The sequence below is a fragment of the Larus michahellis genome, chromosome 9 (assembly GCF_964199755.1).
Source record: "Larus michahellis chromosome 9, bLarMic1.1, whole genome shotgun sequence".
Lineage (NCBI taxonomy): Eukaryota > Metazoa > Chordata > Aves > Charadriiformes > Laridae > Larus > Larus michahellis.
This window is the reverse complement of record NC_133904.1, coordinates 21,751,783-21,767,765: the sequence shown is the minus strand read 5'-3', so window position 1 is coordinate 21,767,765 and position 15,983 is coordinate 21,751,783. Positions and strand designations below refer to the sequence as shown.

At 61.2% G+C, this 15,983-nt stretch overlaps 10 non-coding genes across 10 annotated transcripts; all 10 read left to right on the top strand.

Moving 5' to 3' along the window:
• Positions 1–183: 183 nt before the first annotated feature.
• On the top strand, positions 184–265 carry TRNAS-AGA (transfer RNA serine (anticodon AGA)). The gene has a single exon. It is a non-coding gene; the product is annotated as a tRNA-Ser (tRNA).
• Positions 266–962: 697 nt separating this feature from the next.
• On the top strand, positions 963–1,034 carry TRNAM-CAU (transfer RNA methionine (anticodon CAU)). Its single transcript has one exon. It is a non-coding gene; the product is annotated as a tRNA-Met (tRNA).
• A 1,140-nt stretch (positions 1,035–2,174) lies between these two features.
• Positions 2,175–2,246, top strand: TRNAG-UCC (transfer RNA glycine (anticodon UCC)). The gene has a single exon. It is a non-coding gene; the product is annotated as a tRNA-Gly (tRNA).
• Positions 2,247–2,932: 686 nt separating this feature from the next.
• TRNAL-CAG (transfer RNA leucine (anticodon CAG)) lies at positions 2,933–3,015 on the top strand. Its single transcript has one exon. It is a non-coding gene; the product is annotated as a tRNA-Leu (tRNA).
• Positions 3,016–4,012: 997 nt separating this feature from the next.
• On the top strand, positions 4,013–4,084 carry TRNAQ-CUG (transfer RNA glutamine (anticodon CUG)). The gene has a single exon. It is a non-coding gene; the product is annotated as a tRNA-Gln (tRNA).
• A 6,174-nt stretch (positions 4,085–10,258) lies between these two features.
• Positions 10,259–10,340, top strand: TRNAS-AGA (transfer RNA serine (anticodon AGA)). Its single transcript has one exon. It is a non-coding gene; the product is annotated as a tRNA-Ser (tRNA).
• Positions 10,341–11,037: 697 nt separating this feature from the next.
• On the top strand, positions 11,038–11,109 carry TRNAM-CAU (transfer RNA methionine (anticodon CAU)). The gene has a single exon. It is a non-coding gene; the product is annotated as a tRNA-Met (tRNA).
• Positions 11,110–12,249: 1,140 nt separating this feature from the next.
• Positions 12,250–12,321, top strand: TRNAG-UCC (transfer RNA glycine (anticodon UCC)). The gene has a single exon. It is a non-coding gene; the product is annotated as a tRNA-Gly (tRNA).
• A 686-nt stretch (positions 12,322–13,007) lies between these two features.
• Positions 13,008–13,090, top strand: TRNAL-CAG (transfer RNA leucine (anticodon CAG)). Its single transcript has one exon. It is a non-coding gene; the product is annotated as a tRNA-Leu (tRNA).
• A 997-nt stretch (positions 13,091–14,087) lies between these two features.
• On the top strand, positions 14,088–14,159 carry TRNAQ-CUG (transfer RNA glutamine (anticodon CUG)). The gene has a single exon. It is a non-coding gene; the product is annotated as a tRNA-Gln (tRNA).
• Positions 14,160–15,983: the final 1,824 nt, after the last annotated feature.

Here is a 15,983-nt window from a genome sequence, read left to right as displayed (position 1 = left end):
CGGGGTTGGGAGGTGGGGGCATAGGTGCTGGTGTTGCGTCCCTGAAGGCCTGTGGAAGGCTGTGGCCAGGTGCCGTCCATGGTCAGTGCATGGCTTGGAGTGCAGGCTGTCGCTGAAAGTGTCAGGGAGGCGGGTGTCCTTGGAGAGGGCACGTGATGAGCAGGGCAGAGAGGGCTGGGGCAGGTAGTTGTGGCCGAGTGGTGAAGGCGATGGACTAGAAATCCATTGGGGTTTCCCCGCGCAGGTTCGAATCCTGCCAACTACGGGGCGCAGCTGCATTTTGGGCTGCTGGCAATTCACCCCGCTGCAGCCACGGCACTCAGCTCCTCTCCCCGGAGATCCTCAGTAGGAATGAAGAAGGGAAGGGGCAATGGAGAGGGCACCTGGAGCTGAGCCACGGACCTCTTGATCTGCAGGGGAATACTTTCCCCTGAGCAAGAGGGCCCTGCGGCAGAGCGGCTGGGGCCACGCTCCCATCGGCGCCCACATCCCAGCCCTCCCCGTCCTGCTGTTGCTTTTTGAGGATGGGACGGGGAAGCAGGAAACACAAGCCCCAGAAGGGAGGCTTCAGCACTGCCCCCTTGTCCCTCGTCCCTCGTCCCTCGCCCTCCCAAAGAGGGTCTCCCAGCTCAGGCTGCCCAGAGCCTTCTGGGGATGTCTTGGAGCATTGAAGAGTGTCCGTCATGCAGTCGCGGGGTTTGCTGTGTGTCCTGCAGAGGCCCAGAGTCGGGCGGTGAAAGAGCAAGTGCCCCTGCAGGGCGAGGGGCAGGAGGCGCGGGGAGAAGGGCAAAGCAAGGCCCTTGAGGTAGGCATGCCAGGCGCGAAAGAGGTGAACTTTGGAGGGAGAGAGTTTCCCGCGCGGGCGAGGGCAGGGCGAAGAGGCAGGGAAGGAGGCAGGAGCGCTGGTGCTGTCCGGGAGCATCCTCAGGGCTGTGGCAGGTGCCAAAGAAGGCCCCACGGGGAGCAGAGTGGCGCAGCGGAAGCGTGCTGGGCCCATAACCCAGAGGTCGATGGATCGAAACCATCCTCTGCTATGGCAATTTCCTTTTGCCCTGCTCCTCACGCTTGCTGCCTCTCCCACCAACTTTGAACCGCCACTGCTCTACCTCTCTGGGCACCCATGCCCAGAGCGGCTCTCCCGCTCCCTCACACCCCTCTCTCTGCCCTCACGCCGCCTTCCTCCTTTGTCTCCTCGGCAGCCAGCGCTCCCAAAGCCACCCTCAGCAGGGCAGACGCAGGCTGAGGAGCAGCGGGCACAGCACAGCACACACCTCCCCGACCAGGTGGTGCCTCTTCTGGGGACACAGCTCTTTCTCCTTCCCATCACGCAGCTCAAGAGCAACTTCTCAGCCGTGAGCGGGTCCCTCCGGGGCTCTGCAGGTGGGCAGGAGGACAAGGCTGGGGCTGGTCTGGCAAAGACCGGTGGGGTCACCTTGGCCACGCGGGCTTTTTCTCCACCCGTGTCTCTCTGCTGCCATGCCCACTGGCAGGTCCGGCCGGCAGCAGGGCCGCGCAGGGATTCCCAGCGGGCACCGGATTGGCTCTGTGTGGGCTGGCTGTTGGCAGTGGAGGGGAGCGCGGGTGCTGCAGGGTGGCCTCTGTGAGGAGAGGCAAGGGGCTGCCCCGTGCCGCACACAGACGGTTCCATCTGCCTCCACTGTTGGCAAATTATTCTTTCCCCCAGCGAAGCCCCATTTGCCCGCAACAGTCTTTGCTAAGGCAGGTGCTTCTGCTTGTCTTGAGCCATGAGGTTTGTCCTCCCGTTCTGCATGCTCTGCGTCGCCCTGAGGGTGGGGAAAGGAGTGCGCAGCCGGGTGGGAGCTTGTCTGCGCTTAAAGCACGGCAGGTGCGTACACAGCGCGCAGGTTGGCTTGCAGAGCCCAGGCACGGGTGGGAGGCGTCTGAGCGCAGGTGGGGAGCGTCATCACTGGCAGCACCTGGAGTTTGCCTGGCCAAGATGTGAGGCGGAGAGAAGCAGAGGAGCAGGCTGAGGTGGTGCCCGTGTGCGGGGGTGCGTAAGGAGGAGTGGGCGCAGGGTGAGGAGCGTAGGATGAGGAGGCAGGTGGTTGTGTGCTGTGTCGGAGGGGAAGGCAGGTGGGGTTGGTCAGTGGAGGAGCAGGAGGGAGCGGAGGCTGTGGGGCTCAGGAGCAGAGGCAGCAGTGGCACAGCCAGATGCGTTGGTGGTATAGTGGTGAGCATAGCTGCCTTCCAAGCAGTTGACCCGGGTTCGATTCCTGGCCAACGCAGAGCCCTTTTCTTCAGCCAGCGGGCTCCCCAGTGCCTTGCCTCTGCTGCTCCCCGACAGCCCAGCTTTGCCCGCGGTGCTCAAGCCGTTCGTTGCCCTTCACTCCCCTGCAGCCTGCGGGCACGGCCAGCCCTCTGAGCACCTCCTAGCCCAGCAGACGCACGCCTGGCCTTTAGCGAGGCCCACCTTGCCCACAGCAGCCTCGGGGGGCTGCTCTGCACCATTCAGAGCTCCTTGGGCAGCGGCGAAGCCCTGGAGCAGGTGCCCAGAGCGCTTTGGCACTTCCTACGCCTGGGTGTCACGCTCGGCTTCCAAAGGGGCTCAGGCACGCAGCCGCCTGCTCCAGCTTTGGGGCTGGCCCTGCTTTCAGCAGGCGTTTGGATCACTAGTGACCGCTGAGGTGCCTTGCAGCCTGGCTCCTTGCGTGCTAGATGGAGGATGCTGACGCAGCCGTGCTTTTTCAGCCCGGGGAATGTAAGGTGTGAGGGCACCAGGCTGCAGTTTGTACCCTGGTGTGGGTACGGCGTGCGTTGTGAGGTGTGTGGAGGAGCTGCGGTGTCCCGTCAGCAGCCCTTGTTGGGAGCTGGGGCAGGAGGCAGGTGTCCCCCCAGCGGGGGCAGGAGGGGGCTGGCTGAGCTGGGCCGGCTCTGGCCGCTGCAGGGCCGGCAGCGGCGGCAGCAGCAGAGGGTCAGGATGGCCGAGCGGTCGAAGGCGCTGCATTCAGGTTGCAGTCTCCCTGGGAGGCGTGGGTTCGAGTCCCACTCCTGACAGCCCCCTCGCCTTGGGTGGCCTCCTTTATGGCCTCTCTCTCTCTTGGCCGGCACCCCTCTCTTAAGCGGAGCCTCCTGGCTCTTCTGGGGGCTCTGCTCAGCCTGCTGCACGTCCCAGCTCCTGATGAAGGAAAAATGGGCACCAACTCCCTAGGCTTACAACACACGCATGACCGAGAGCCCCGGCCTCTTCCGTTTCCGACCACCACCTCTCCCCCTCCAGCCATCGAGTTGCCTCCTTGTAGGCCCCGGGAAGCTCCTCTTAGACCCCACAAAGCCTTTTCTTCTCTCAGCTAAGCAAGCCTTGCGCCCTCAGCCTCTCCTCACAAGGCCAGAGTCCCCCTCTGCTGAACTTGCTCCACTTCATCAAGGCCTTTCCTTGCTTCCCCACCTTTCCTTGCTTCTTCCGCTTTTTTGGAGACGAGGCAACTTTTCCCTCTCCTTAGTCATCGGGGAGCTCCTCTGCCCTCTGCTCCCGAAGCTGGAGAGCCCCTGAGGTGCCTCCTTGCCTCTGCGACGCCCAGTGGCACGTTCGATAGGTGCCAAGCCAGGATGTGGCCTTGCGCAGCAGGATTTCAACGGGGAAAGTTCCCCTGAAGTGTCAGTTCGTCACCAGCAAAGACGGGCAGCGTCAGGGGGAAGAGGGTGAGGCAGGAGTCAGGTCCCCCGTGTCAGAGGGCACCGGGGGCATTGGAGGCCGTGTGTCGTTTCTCTGCAGCCCTGTGAGAGGGCAGAGCCATCCTGAGGCAATGTCATCAGAGGGTGCGGGAGCAGGGTGTGCGATTTTCGAAGGAGGGGAGTGAGGAAGTCTGAGGCCCAGGAGAGGGGCGGTGTTGCGCCGCTGTGTGAAAAGGTGGCGTGGGTGTAGAGGTCTGCGTCGCCCTGTAGGAAGGCTGCAGCTGGGGATGGGCAGGGAGCTGGGGAGAGTGCCAGAGTGGTCCAGGAGGCATTGGGTGAGGCAGGGCTGGGAGAGGGGAAAGAAGAGAGGAGTCTGGGAGGTCCCATGGTGTAATGGTGAGCACTCTGGACTCTGAATCCAGCGATCTGAGTTCAAATCTCAGTGGGACCTGAGCCCTTTTGCTGCCCTGCCGTGCTCACACCTTCTTCCCTTGCCTCCCTCTTGCCTCAACTCTTCAATGCACTCCCACCTTCCTTCCTTTCCTGGGCTCCCAGCCCTGGCACCCCCAGCAGAGACCCCTCTCCTGCCCTGCGCCCGCCACAGCTCTCCAGCTTTCCTGAGCACCTTGGCTGCACGGCACATTCGACGGCTTTCTCTAGTTGCGTATTGGACGTCTCCAAAGGGGCACAATCTACAGCCTCCCCGGGCAACCGTTTCCCGTCTTTGACTGCCACGCTTTCTGCCATGACTTGCGTTTCCAGCTCTGCCCAGTGCTTCTGCCTCTCCCCGTCTCTCTGAGGCTTTGCTGTCTTTCTCGTGCCTACTCGCTTCTTTTTGGTGCTCTGCTTCCGGGAGCGCCCCCCACAACTGGCAGTGCCCCACGCATGGGCACAGTCTCACTCTCATGGGGAGAGCAGCTTCTCCCTCGGCCTTGCAGAGGTCTTGGCCAGATGAGGGGGCAGGAGAACAAAGCACCACCAGTCTCCAGCTGTGCTGCACAAGGTCTTTAATGAGAAGGAGCAAATGCAGTGGCACAGAACAGAGACCAAGAAAGACGGCCGCGGGGCACGGCGGGGCAAAGAGAATGACACGCTTCCCAAGGACAAGCTCCACTCACAGCGCTTGCCTTTGCCCACTCTGCTCTGCCTGCTGGCAATCCCAGCCCAGCAAGAGCAGTCGCCAACTCCGGCAGCCTCTCCCCGTCAGCAGCAGATTGAGCAGAGCAGAAGAGAACGAGCCCTTTCTCAAGGAGCTCAGAGCAAAGCGGAGGCAGGGGAGGCACGGCGAGGCCTGCCGTGCAGCCAGGAGCAGCGGGCACAGGTCCCTCCTGCCTGGGGGGATGAGGACAGCCAGCCCATCTGCAAGCCGTGGCCACGCTCCTGCTGCAGAGTTCCCGTCGTCCTTCCCGCTCCGAGAGGGATGATGCGCCGGCTTCAGCAGTTGAGACTGCAGCGGGGAACGGGCAGACACAGCCCTGACCCCCCCAGACCAAGGGAGCCCCCAGAAGAGATGGGAACCCCCCCGGCACTGAGGGAGCTCCCCACAGCAGCCGACAGAGAGGATCCCACGGCTGTGCTCTGGGGGAAAGAGGTGAGGATGGGGCCCGGCAGGGTCACCACCACCGGCGAGGCCTCGATGGCCACCGTCGAGTCAGCACAGCGGGCCACGCAGGGCTCACTGCAGCTGCTGGCGAGCGGGGTTGGGCCAGAGGCTCCGCAGGGGCGAGGGAGACAGGGTCTGAAGCAAGACATCTCTCGGTGAGGGAGGCACAGCTGAAACACAGAGCAGAGAGCCAACGTGGACCTCAGTATCAGTCTGTCTTTCTGCTCCTCAGCTCTCTCCATGGACACCCTTTCTTTTAAAAACACACGCTGTGCCTTCATCTCCCACTGCCCTCCTCGTGCCCTCCGAGCTGCAGGGCACAGGAAGGCTGACCCGGTTTTGGATAGGACCCCGCACGCTGGGTTTCAATCAATTGGGACGGACTGATCATAGCCCGTCGCCAGAGCAAACTTTGCTGCACTGAAGGCGGCACTGGACGCACGTGGCCATTTGGCTGGGGACCATCTGCTAAAGGTGCAAGTTCTGGTGGGCAGAGCTCCCTGCAGCTGAGCCCCATTGATGCCCTTCTGCTTGGAAGAACCCCCTCTTCCCTGCTCTCCCCAGACACCTCCCACAACAGGGAAAGAGCCCACAGCCCTCAAACAGTTCTGTTGCAGGGCCAGCCTTCGGCAGCCCAAGCATCAGCTCGAGTAGCCACCACGACAGCAGCTCAGCCCACAGGGAGAGATGGAGCAGGCTCAGGCTTACCTCGTTCCTGGAGGACAGGGAGGCAAGAGAGGAGCATGTGGAGCCAGAAGCAGCGCAGGCTTTTATGCTGTGTCCCAGAGCCCTGGCGGGGTCACAAACATTCCTGGCTCCTGAAGCATCGAAACACCCAGCAGCTACCGCTGGCTGAAGCCTCCCTGGTGATTAAGCCCTTGCCTCTTTCTCCTGAAATGTTTTGCTCCCACTTCATAGCACCTAGAATCAAAGAATGAATTATTGAATGGTTTTGGGTTGGAAGGGACCTTCATGATCATCTACTTCCTACCCCTTTGCCATGGGTAGGGATACCTTCCATGAGATCAGGTTTCTCAAAGTGCCATCCAACCTGTCCTTGAACACTTCCAGGTATGGGGCATCCACAAGGTCTCTGGACCACTTGTTCCGGTGTCTCACCACGCTCATAGGAAAGAATTTCTTCCCAGTATCTAATCTACATCTACCCTCTTTTGTTTTAAAAGCATTACCCCCTCATCCAATCCCTACACTCCCTGATAAATAGTCCGTGCCCATCTTTCTGGAAGGTCTCTCAGGACCTTCCTCTTCTCTAGGCTCAACAACCCCAACTCTCTAAGCCTGTCCTCCTAAGGGAGGGGCTCCTGCCTCCTCCTCATCTTTTTTTCTGCCCATGAGCCCAGGGAACAAGGGCAGGTTCGTAATGACGAAGAGCAGAGGCTCAGGTAGGTCTCTTTCAAGTGACTTCTCCATGGGACCTCCATTGCCCTGTCCCTTGACGACTTGACCAGGCCCTCAGGCTTCTTCCAAGCAGGGGGCTGGGCTCAGCTTGGGAAGTGGGGAATCTGTTGGAAAGAAGCACATGAACGCGTAGGAGGGTGATCAAAGAGATGCCCTCATCCTTCCCTGAAGTAGACCCACACCCAAATTGGCCAGTTTTGCTGAGCAAGTTCATCCCAGAGGCCAAAGCCCTGGGTGTCCTGCTTTTGAGGAGAGCCTCAGGGCAGGGAGCCAAAAGCTCACGGCTCTTTTTTCTGGGTCAGAGATCAGGTGGCCCGTTCCATGCATTTCAAATTTCCAAGGGACATGGCATCAGTCTCCCAGAGCGCCTGGGAGTCATCGTGATGTGGAAGAGTTGGGGAAAAACCCTGAGCTCCATGACAACTTGAGTCACCCTTCTGTCAACTTCACTGGACATGGTGGCCCGGCCTCAGACGTGCCAGGGATACCACACTTCAGAGCCTCTTTCCTCCCAAAGTGCTGCTTTCCTCAAACACTTTCTAGCACCATTCCTGAATCAGTTGGTGCTTCTATCCAATCCTGTGCTGCAGCTGTCCATACCACCCAACGGTGGCACCATGGGATGCATCCCTGTCCCAGCTTCATAAGGAAAACCAACTCGGAGGTCTCAGGCTAGTGTACTAGGAGGGTTTAAGTGGGCTTCTGTAATACACGTTGCTTTTGTCACTGCCCTCTTCGTGGTCAGCACGGCCACCAGTCACGGTCAAATTCAGCTATGAGGGACGCCTCAGGTCAGCTCTCAAGGGCTTTCAGTGCAGGCACTCGGGCTAATCCTGAGAGACGTTTCTCCCCGGGGGTCACCTTAGACGCACAGGAGACTCTGGGTAAAGTCAGGCAGAACATCAAGACTGCACAGTGCCATAAGGGAGAAGAGACTCATTAACCAGGGACGAGGCAAAGCTCAACGGCAAGAAAAGTCCATTGTGGGCTGGAAGGATGTCCTCGGTGGGCCAGAGTGATGGCCACGAGGACCTTGCTTATGCTCATCAGGCTCTGCCACGGCCTGCTTTTGTGGTCAAAGAGATGCCCGCGTCCTTCCCTGGAAGAGACCCACCCCCAAATTGACCTGTTTTGCTCAGCGAGTTCAGCCCAGAGGCCGAAGCCCGGGGTGGCCTGCTTTTGAGGTGAGGCCTGGGGGAGGCAGCCAAAAGCTCATGGCACTTTTACCTGGGTCAGGGATGGGGTGGCCCATTCCATGCATTTCAAGTTTCAAAGGGACATGGCATCAGTCTCCCAGAGCGCCTGGGAGTCATCGTGATGTGGAAGAGTTGGGAAAAACCCGGAGCTCCAGGCAGACGTGAGTCATCGTGCTGTGGACTTCAGTGGACACAGTGCCCTAGTCTCAGGCGTTCCAGGGATACCAGAGCTTACCGCTCTCTACAGCTACCTGAAAGGAGGTTGTAGAGAGCTGGGGTTGCTTTCTTCTCCCAAGTAACAGGCGACAGGACAAGAGGAAACCGCCTCAAGTTGCGCTAGGGGAGGTTTAGATGAGAGGTTAGAAAATTTTTACACTGAGAGGGTTATCAAGCATTGGATCAGGCTGCCCAGGGAAGTGGTGGAATCGTCATCCCTGGAGGTATTTAAAAGACGGGTAAACGTAGAGCTTCGCAATTGGGTTTAGTGATGGGTTTTGTCAGTGTTAGCTTGATGGTTGGACTCCCTGATCTGAAAGATCCCTTCCAACCTGGGCAATTCTAGGATTCTATGACGTTTGGTGCTATGACGTGGGAGCAAAACACTTCAGGAGAAAGAGGCAAGGGCTTAATCACCAGGGAGGCTTCAGCCAGCGGTAGCTGCTGGGTGTTTCGATGCTTCAGGAGCCAGGAATGTTTGTGACCCCGCCAGGGCTCTGGGACACAGCATAAAAGCCTGCGCTGCTTCTGGCTCCACATGCTCCTCTCTTGCCTCCCTGTCCTCCAGGAACGAGGTAAGCCTGAGCCTGCTCCATCTCTCCCTGTGGGCTGAGCTGCTGTCGTGGTGGCTACTCGAGCTGATGCTTGGGCTGCCGAAGGCTGGCCCTGCAACAGAACTGTTTGAGGGCTGTGGGCTCTTTCCCTGTTGTGGGAGGTGTCTGGGGAGAGCAGGGAAGAGGGGGTTCTTCCAAGCAGAAAGGCATCAATGGGGCTCAGCTGCAGGGAGCTCTGCCCACCAGAACTTGCACCTTTAGCAGATGGTCCCCAGCCAAATGGCCACGTGCGTCCAGTGCCGCCTTCAGTGCAGCAAAGTTTGCTCTGGCGACGGGCTATGATCAGTCCGTCCCAATTGATTGAAACCCAGCGTGCTGGGTCCTATCCAAAACCGGGTCAGCCTTCCTGTGCCCTGCAGCTCGGAGGGCACGAGGAGGGCAGTGGGAGATGAAGGCACAGCGTGTGTTTTTAAAAGAAAGGGTGTCCATGGAGAGAGCTGAGGAGCAGAAAGACAGACTGATACTGAGGTCCGCGTTGGCTCTCTGCTCTGTGTTTCAGCTGTGCCTCCCTCACCGAGAGATGTCTTGCTTCAGACCCTGTCTCCCTCGCCCCTGCGGAGCCTCTGGCCCAACCCCGCTCGCCAGCAGCTGCAGTGAGCCCTGCGTGGCCCGCTGCGCTGACTCGACGGTGGCCATCCAGGCCTCGCCGGTGGTGGTGACCCTGCCGGGCCCCATCCTCACCTCTTTCCCCCAGAGCACAGCCGTGGGATCCTCTCTGTCGGCTGCTGTGGGGAGCTCCCTCAGTGCCGGGGGGGTTCCCATCTCTTCTGGGGGCTCCCTTGGTCTGGGGGGGTCAGGGCTGTGTCTGCCCGTTCCCCGCTGCAGTCTCAACTGCTGAAGCCGGCGCATCATCCCTCTCGGAGCGGGAAGGACGACGGGAACTCTGCAGCAGGAGCGTGGCCACGGCTTGCAGATGGGCTGGCTGTCCTCATCCCCCCAGGCAGGAGGGACCTGTGCCCGCTGCTCCTGGCTGCACGGCAGGCCTCGCCGTGCCTCCCCTGCCTCCGCTTTGCTCTGAGCTCCTTGAGAAAGGGCTCGTTCTCTTCTGCTCTGCTCAATCTGCTGCTGACGGGGAGAGGCTGCCGGAGTTGGCGACTGCTCTTGCTGGGCTGGGATTGCCAGCAGGCAGAGCAGAGTGGGCAAAGGCAAGCGCTGTGAGTGGAGCTTGTCCTTGGGAAGCGTGTCATCTTCTTTGCCCTGCCACGCCCCGCGGCCGTCTTTCTTGGTCTCTGTTCTGTGCCACTGCATTTGCTCCTTCTCATTAAAGACCTTGTGCAGCACAGCTGGAGACTGGTGGTGCTTTGTTCTCCTGCCCCCTCATCTGGCCAAGAGCTCTGCAAGGCCGAGCAAGTGGCCTTGGTGCTGAGTTTCTCTCAGATGGGTGCCTGAGGAGGCGGGGTTGGGAGGTGGGGGCATAGGTGCTGGTGTTGCGTCCCTGAAGGCCTGTGGAAGGCTGTGGCCATGTGCCGTCCATGGTCAGTGCATGGCTTGGAGTGCAGGCTGTCGCTGAAAGTGTCAGGGAGGCGGGTGTCCTTGGAGAGGGCACGTGATGAGCAGGCCAGAGAGGGCTGGGGCAGGTAGTTGTGGCCGAGTGGTGAAGGTGATGGACTAGAAATCCATTGGGGTTTCCCCGCGCAGGTTCGAATCCTGCCAACTACGGGGCGCAGCTGCATTTTGGGCTGCTGGCAATTCACCCCGCTGCAGCCACGGCACTCAGCTCCTCTCCCCGGAGATCCTCAGTAGGAATGAAGAAGGGAAGGGGCAATGGAGAGGGCACCTGGAGCTGAGCCACGGACCTCTTGATCTGCAGGGGAATACTTTCCCCTGAGCAAGAGGGCCCTGCGGCAGAGCGGCTGGGGCCACGCTCCCATCGGCGCCCACATCCCAGCCCTCCCCGTCCTGCTGTTGCTTTTTGAGGATGGGACGGGGAAGCAGGAAACACAAGCCCCAGAAGGGAGGCTTCAGCACTGCCCCCTTGTCCCTCGTCCCTCGTCCCTCGCCCTCCCAAAGAGGGTCTCCCAGCTCAGGCTGCCCAGAGCCTTCTGGGGATGTCTTGGAGCATTGAAGAGTGTCCGTCATGCAGTCGCAGGGTTTGCTGTGTGTCCTGCAGAGGCCCAGAGTCGGGCGGTGAAAGAGCAAGTGCCCCTGCAGGGCGAGGGGCAGGAGGCGCGGGGAGAAGGGCAAAGCAAGGCCCTTGAGGTAGGCATGCCAGGCGCGAAAGAGGTGAACTTTGGAGGGAGAGAGTTTCCCGCGCGGGCGAGGGCAGGGCGAAGAGGCAGGGAAGGAGGCAGGAGCGCTGGTGCTGTCCGGGAGCATCCTCAGGGCTGTGGCAGGTGCCAAAGAAGGCCCCACGGGGAGCAGAGTGGCGCAGCGGAAGCGTGCTGGGCCCATAACCCAGAGGTCGATGGATCGAAACCATCCTCTGCTATGGCAATTTCCTTTTGCCCTGCTCCTCACGCTTGCTGCCTCTCCCACCAACTTTGAACCGCCACTGCTCTACCTCTCTGGGCACCCATGCCCAGAGCGGCTCTCCCGCTCCCTCACACCCCTCTCTCTGCCCTCACGCCGCCTTCCTCCTTTGTCTCCTCGGCAGCCAGCGCTCCCAAAGCCACCCTCAGCAGGGCAGACGCAGGCTGAGGAGCAGCGGGCACAGCACAGCACACACCTCCCCGACCAGGTGGTGCCTCTTCTGGGGACACAGCTCTTTCTCCTTCCCATCACGCAGCTCAAGAGCAACTTCTCAGCCGTGAGCGGGTCCCTCCGGGGCTCTGCAGGTGGGCAGGAGGACAAGGCTGGGGCTGGTCTGGCAAAGACCGGTGGGGTCACCTTGGCCACGCGGGCTTTTTCTCCACCCGTGTCTCTCTGCTGCCATGCCCACTGGCAGGTCCGGCCGGCAGCAGGGCCGCGCAGGGATTCCCAGCGGGCACCGGATTGGCTCTGTGTGGGCTGGCTGTTGGCAGTGGAGGGGAGCGGGGGTGCTGCAGGGTGGCCTCTGTGAGGAGAGGCAAGGGGCTGCCCCGTGCCGCACACAGACGGTTCCATCTGCCTCCACTGTTGGCAAATTATTCTTTCCCCCAGCGAAGCCCCATTTGCCCGCAACAGTCTTTGCTAAGGCAGGTGCTTCTGCTTGTCTTGAGCCATGAGGTTTGTCCTCCCGTTCTGCATGCTCTGCGTCGCCCTGAGGGTGGGGAAAGGAGTGCGCAGCCGGGTGGGAGCTTGTCTGCGCTTAAAGCACGGCAGGTGCGTACACAGCGCGCAGGTTGGCTTGCAGAGCCCAGGCACGGGTGGGAGGCGTCTGAGCGCAGGTGGGGAGCGTCATCACTGGCAGCACCTGGAGTTTGCCTGGCCAAGATGTGAGGCGGAGAGAAGCAGAGGAGCAGGCTGAGGTGGTGCCCGTGTGCGGGGGTGCGTAAGGAGGAGTGGGCGCAGGGTGAGGAGCGTAGGATGAGGAGGCAGGTGGTTGTGTGCTGTGTCGGAGGGGAAGGCAGGTGGGGTTGGTCAGTGGAGGAGCAGGAGGGAGCGGAGGCTGTGGGGCTCAGGAGCAGAGGCAGCAGTGGCACAGCCAGATGCGTTGGTGGTATAGTGGTGAGCATAGCTGCCTTCCAAGCAGTTGACCCGGGTTCGATTCCTGGCCAACGCAGAGCCCTTTTCTTCAGCCAGCGGGCTCCCCAGTGCCTTGCCTCTGCTGCTCCCCGACAGCCCAGCTTTGCCCGCGGTGCTCAAGCCGTTCGTTGCCCTTCACTCCCCTGCAGCCTGCGGGCACGGCCAGCCCTCTGAGCACCTCCTAGCCCAGCAGACGCACGCCTGGCCTTTAGCGAGGCCCACCTTGCCCACAGCAGCCTCGGGGGGCTGCTCTGCACCATTCAGAGCTCCTTGGGCAGCGGCGAAGCCCTGGAGCAGGTGCCCAGAGCGCTTTGGCACTCCCTACGCCTGGGTGTCACGCTCGGCTTCCAAAGGGGCTCAGGCACGCAGCCGCCTGCTCCAGCTTTGGGGCTGGCCCTGCTTTCAGCAGGCGTTTGGATCACTAGTGACCGCTGAGGTGCCTTGCAGCCTGGCTCCTTGCGTGCTAGATGGAGGATGCTGACGCAGCCGTGCTTTTTCAGCCCGGGGAATGTAAGGTGTGAGGGCACCAGGCTGCAGTTTGTACCCTGGTGTGGGTACGGCGTGCGTTGTGAGGTGTGTGGAGGAGCTGCGGTGTCCCGTCAGCAGCCCTTGTTGGGAGCTGGGGCAGGAGGCAGGTGTCCCCCCAGCGGGGGCAGGAGGGGGCTGGCTGAGCTGGGCCGGCTCTGGCCGCTGCAGGGCCGGCAGCGGCGGCAGCAGCAGAGGGTCAGGATGGCCGAGCGGTCGAAGGCGCTGCATTCAGGTTGCAGTCTCCCTGGGAGGCGTGGGTTCGAGTCCCACTCCTGACAGCCCCCTCGCCTTGGGTGGCCTCCTTTATGGCCTCTCTCTCTCTTGGCCGGCACCCCTCTCTTAAGCGGAGCCTCCTGGCTCTTCTGGGGGCTCTGCTCAGCCTGCTGCACGTCCCAGCTCCTGATGAAGGAAAAATGGGCACCAACTCCCTAGGCTTACAACACACGCATGACCGAGAGCCCCGGCCTCTTCCGTTTCCGACCACCACCTCTCCCCCTCCAGCCATCGAGTTGCCTCCTTGTAGGCCCCGGGAAGCTCCTCTTAGACCCCACAAAGCCTTTTCTTCTCTCAGCTAAGCAAGCCTTGCGCCCTCAGCCTCTCCTCACAAGGCCAGAGTCCCCCTCTGCTGAACTTGCTCCACTTCATCAAGGCCTTTCCTTGCTTCCCCACCTTTCCTTGCTTCTTCCGCTTTTTTGGAGACGAGGCAACTTTTCCCTCTCCTTAGTCATCGGGGAGCTCCTCTGCCCTCTGCTCCCGAAGCTGGAGAGCCCCTGAGGTGCCTCCTTGCCTCTGCGACGCCCAGTGGCACGTTCGATAGGTGCCAAGCCAGGATGTGGCCTTGCGCAGCAGGATTTCAACGGGGAAAGTTCCCCTGAAGTGTCAGTTCGTCACCAGCAAAGACGGGCAGCGTCAGGGGGAAGAGGGTGAGGCAGGAGTCAGGTCCCCCGTGTCAGAGGGCACCGGGGGCATTGGAGGCCGTGTGTCGTTTCTCTGCAGCCCTGTGAGAGGGCAGAGCCATCCTGAGGCAATGTCATCAGAGGGTGCGGGAGCAGGGTGTGCGATTTTCGAAGGAGGGGAGTGAGGAAGTCTGAGGCCCAGGAGAGGGGCGGTGTTGCGCCGCTGTGTGAAAAGGTGGCGTGGGTGTAGAGGTCTGCGTCGCCCTGTAGGAAGGCTGCAGCTGGGGATGGGCAGGGAGCTGGGGAGAGTGCCAGAGTGGTCCAGGAGGCATTGGGTGAGGCAGGGCTGGGAGAGGGGAAAGAAGAGAGGAGTTTGGGAGGTCCCATGGTGTAATGGTGAGCACTCTGGACTCTGAATCCAGCGATCTGAGTTCAAATCTCAGTGGGACCTGAGCCCTTTTGCTGCCCTGCCGTGCTCACACCTTCTTCCCTTGCCTCCCTCTTGCCTCAACTCTTCAATGCACTCCCACCTTCCTTCCTTTCCTGGGCTCCCAGCCCTGGCACCCCCAGCAGAGACCCCTCTCCTGCCCTGCGCCCGCCACAGCTCTCCAGCTTTCCTGAGCACCTTGGCTGCACGGCACATTCGACGGCTTTCTCTAGTTGCGTATTGGACGTCTCCAAAGGGGCACAATCTACAGCCTCCCCGGGCAACCGTTTCCCGTCTTTGACTGCCACGCTTTCTGCCATGACTTGCGTTTCCAGCTCTGCCCAGTGCTTCTGCCTCTCCCCGTCTCTCTGAGGCTTTGCTGTCTTTCTCGTGCCTACTCGCTTCTTTTTGGTGCTCTGCTTCCGGGAGCGCCCCCCACAACTGGCAGTGCCCCACGCATGGGCACAGTCTCACTCTCATGGGGAGAGCAGCTTCTCCCTCGGCCTTGCAGAGGTCTTGGCCAGATGAGGGGGCAGGAGAACAAAGCACCACCAGTCTCCAGCTGTGCTGCACAAGGTCTTTAATGAGAAGGAGCAAATGCAGTGGCACAGAACAGAGACCAAGAAAGACAGCCGCGGGGCACGGCGGGGCAAAGAGAATGACACGCTTCCCAAGGACAAGCTCCACTCACAGCGCTTGCCTTTGCCCACTCTGCTCTGCCTGCTGGCAATCCCAGCCCCAGCAAGAGCAGTCGCCAACTCCGGCAGCCTCTCCCCGTCAGCAGCAGACTGAGCAGAGCAGAAGAGAACGAGCCCTTTCTCAAGGAGCTCAGAGCAAAGCGGAGGCAGGGGAGGCACGGCGAGGCCTGCGTGCAGCCAGGAGCAGCGGGCACAGGTCCCTCCTGCCTGGGGGGATGAGGACAGCCAGCCCATCTGCAAGCCGTGGCCACGCTCCTGCTGCAGAGTTCCCGTCGTCCTTCCCGCTCCGAGAGGGATGATGCGCCGGCTTCAGCAGTTGAGACTGCAGCGGGGAACGGGCAGACACAGCCCTGACCCCCCCAGACCAAGGGAGCCCCCAGAAGAGATGGGAACCCCACCGGCACTGAGGGAGCTCCCCACAGCAGCCGACAGAGAGGATCCCACGGCTGTGCTCTGGGGGAAAGAGGTGAGGATGGGGCCCGGCAGGGTCACCACCACCGGCGAGGCCTCGATGGCCACCGTCGAGTCAGCGCAGCGGGCCACGCAGGGCTCACTGCAGCTGCTGGCGAGCGGGGTTGGGCCAGAGGCTCCGCAGGGGCGAGGGAGACAGGGTCTGAAGCAAGACATCTCTCGGTGAGGGAGGCACAGCTGAAACACAGAGCAGAGAGCCAACGCGGACCTCAGTATCAGTCTGTCTTTCTGCTCCTCAGCTCTCTCCATGGACACCCTTTCTTTTAAAAACACACGCTGTGCCTTCATCTCCCACTGCCCTCCTCGTGCCCTCCGAGCTGCAGGGCACAGGAAGGCTGACCCGGTTTTGGATAGGACCCAGCACGCTGGGTTTCAATCAATTGGGACGGACTGATCATAGCCCGTCGCCAGAGCAAACTTTGCTGCCACTGAAGGCGGCACTGGACGCACGTGGCCATTTGGCTGGGGACCATCTGCTAAGGTGCAAGTTCTGGTGGGCAGAGCTCCCTGCAGCTGAGCCCCATTGATGCCCTTCTGCTTGGAAGAACCCCCTCTTCCCTGCTCTCCCCAGACACCTCCCACAACAGGGAAAGAGCCCACAGCCCTCAAACAGTTCTGTTGCAGGGCCAGCCTTCGGCAGCCCAAGCATCAGCTCGAGTAGCCACCACGACAGCAGCTC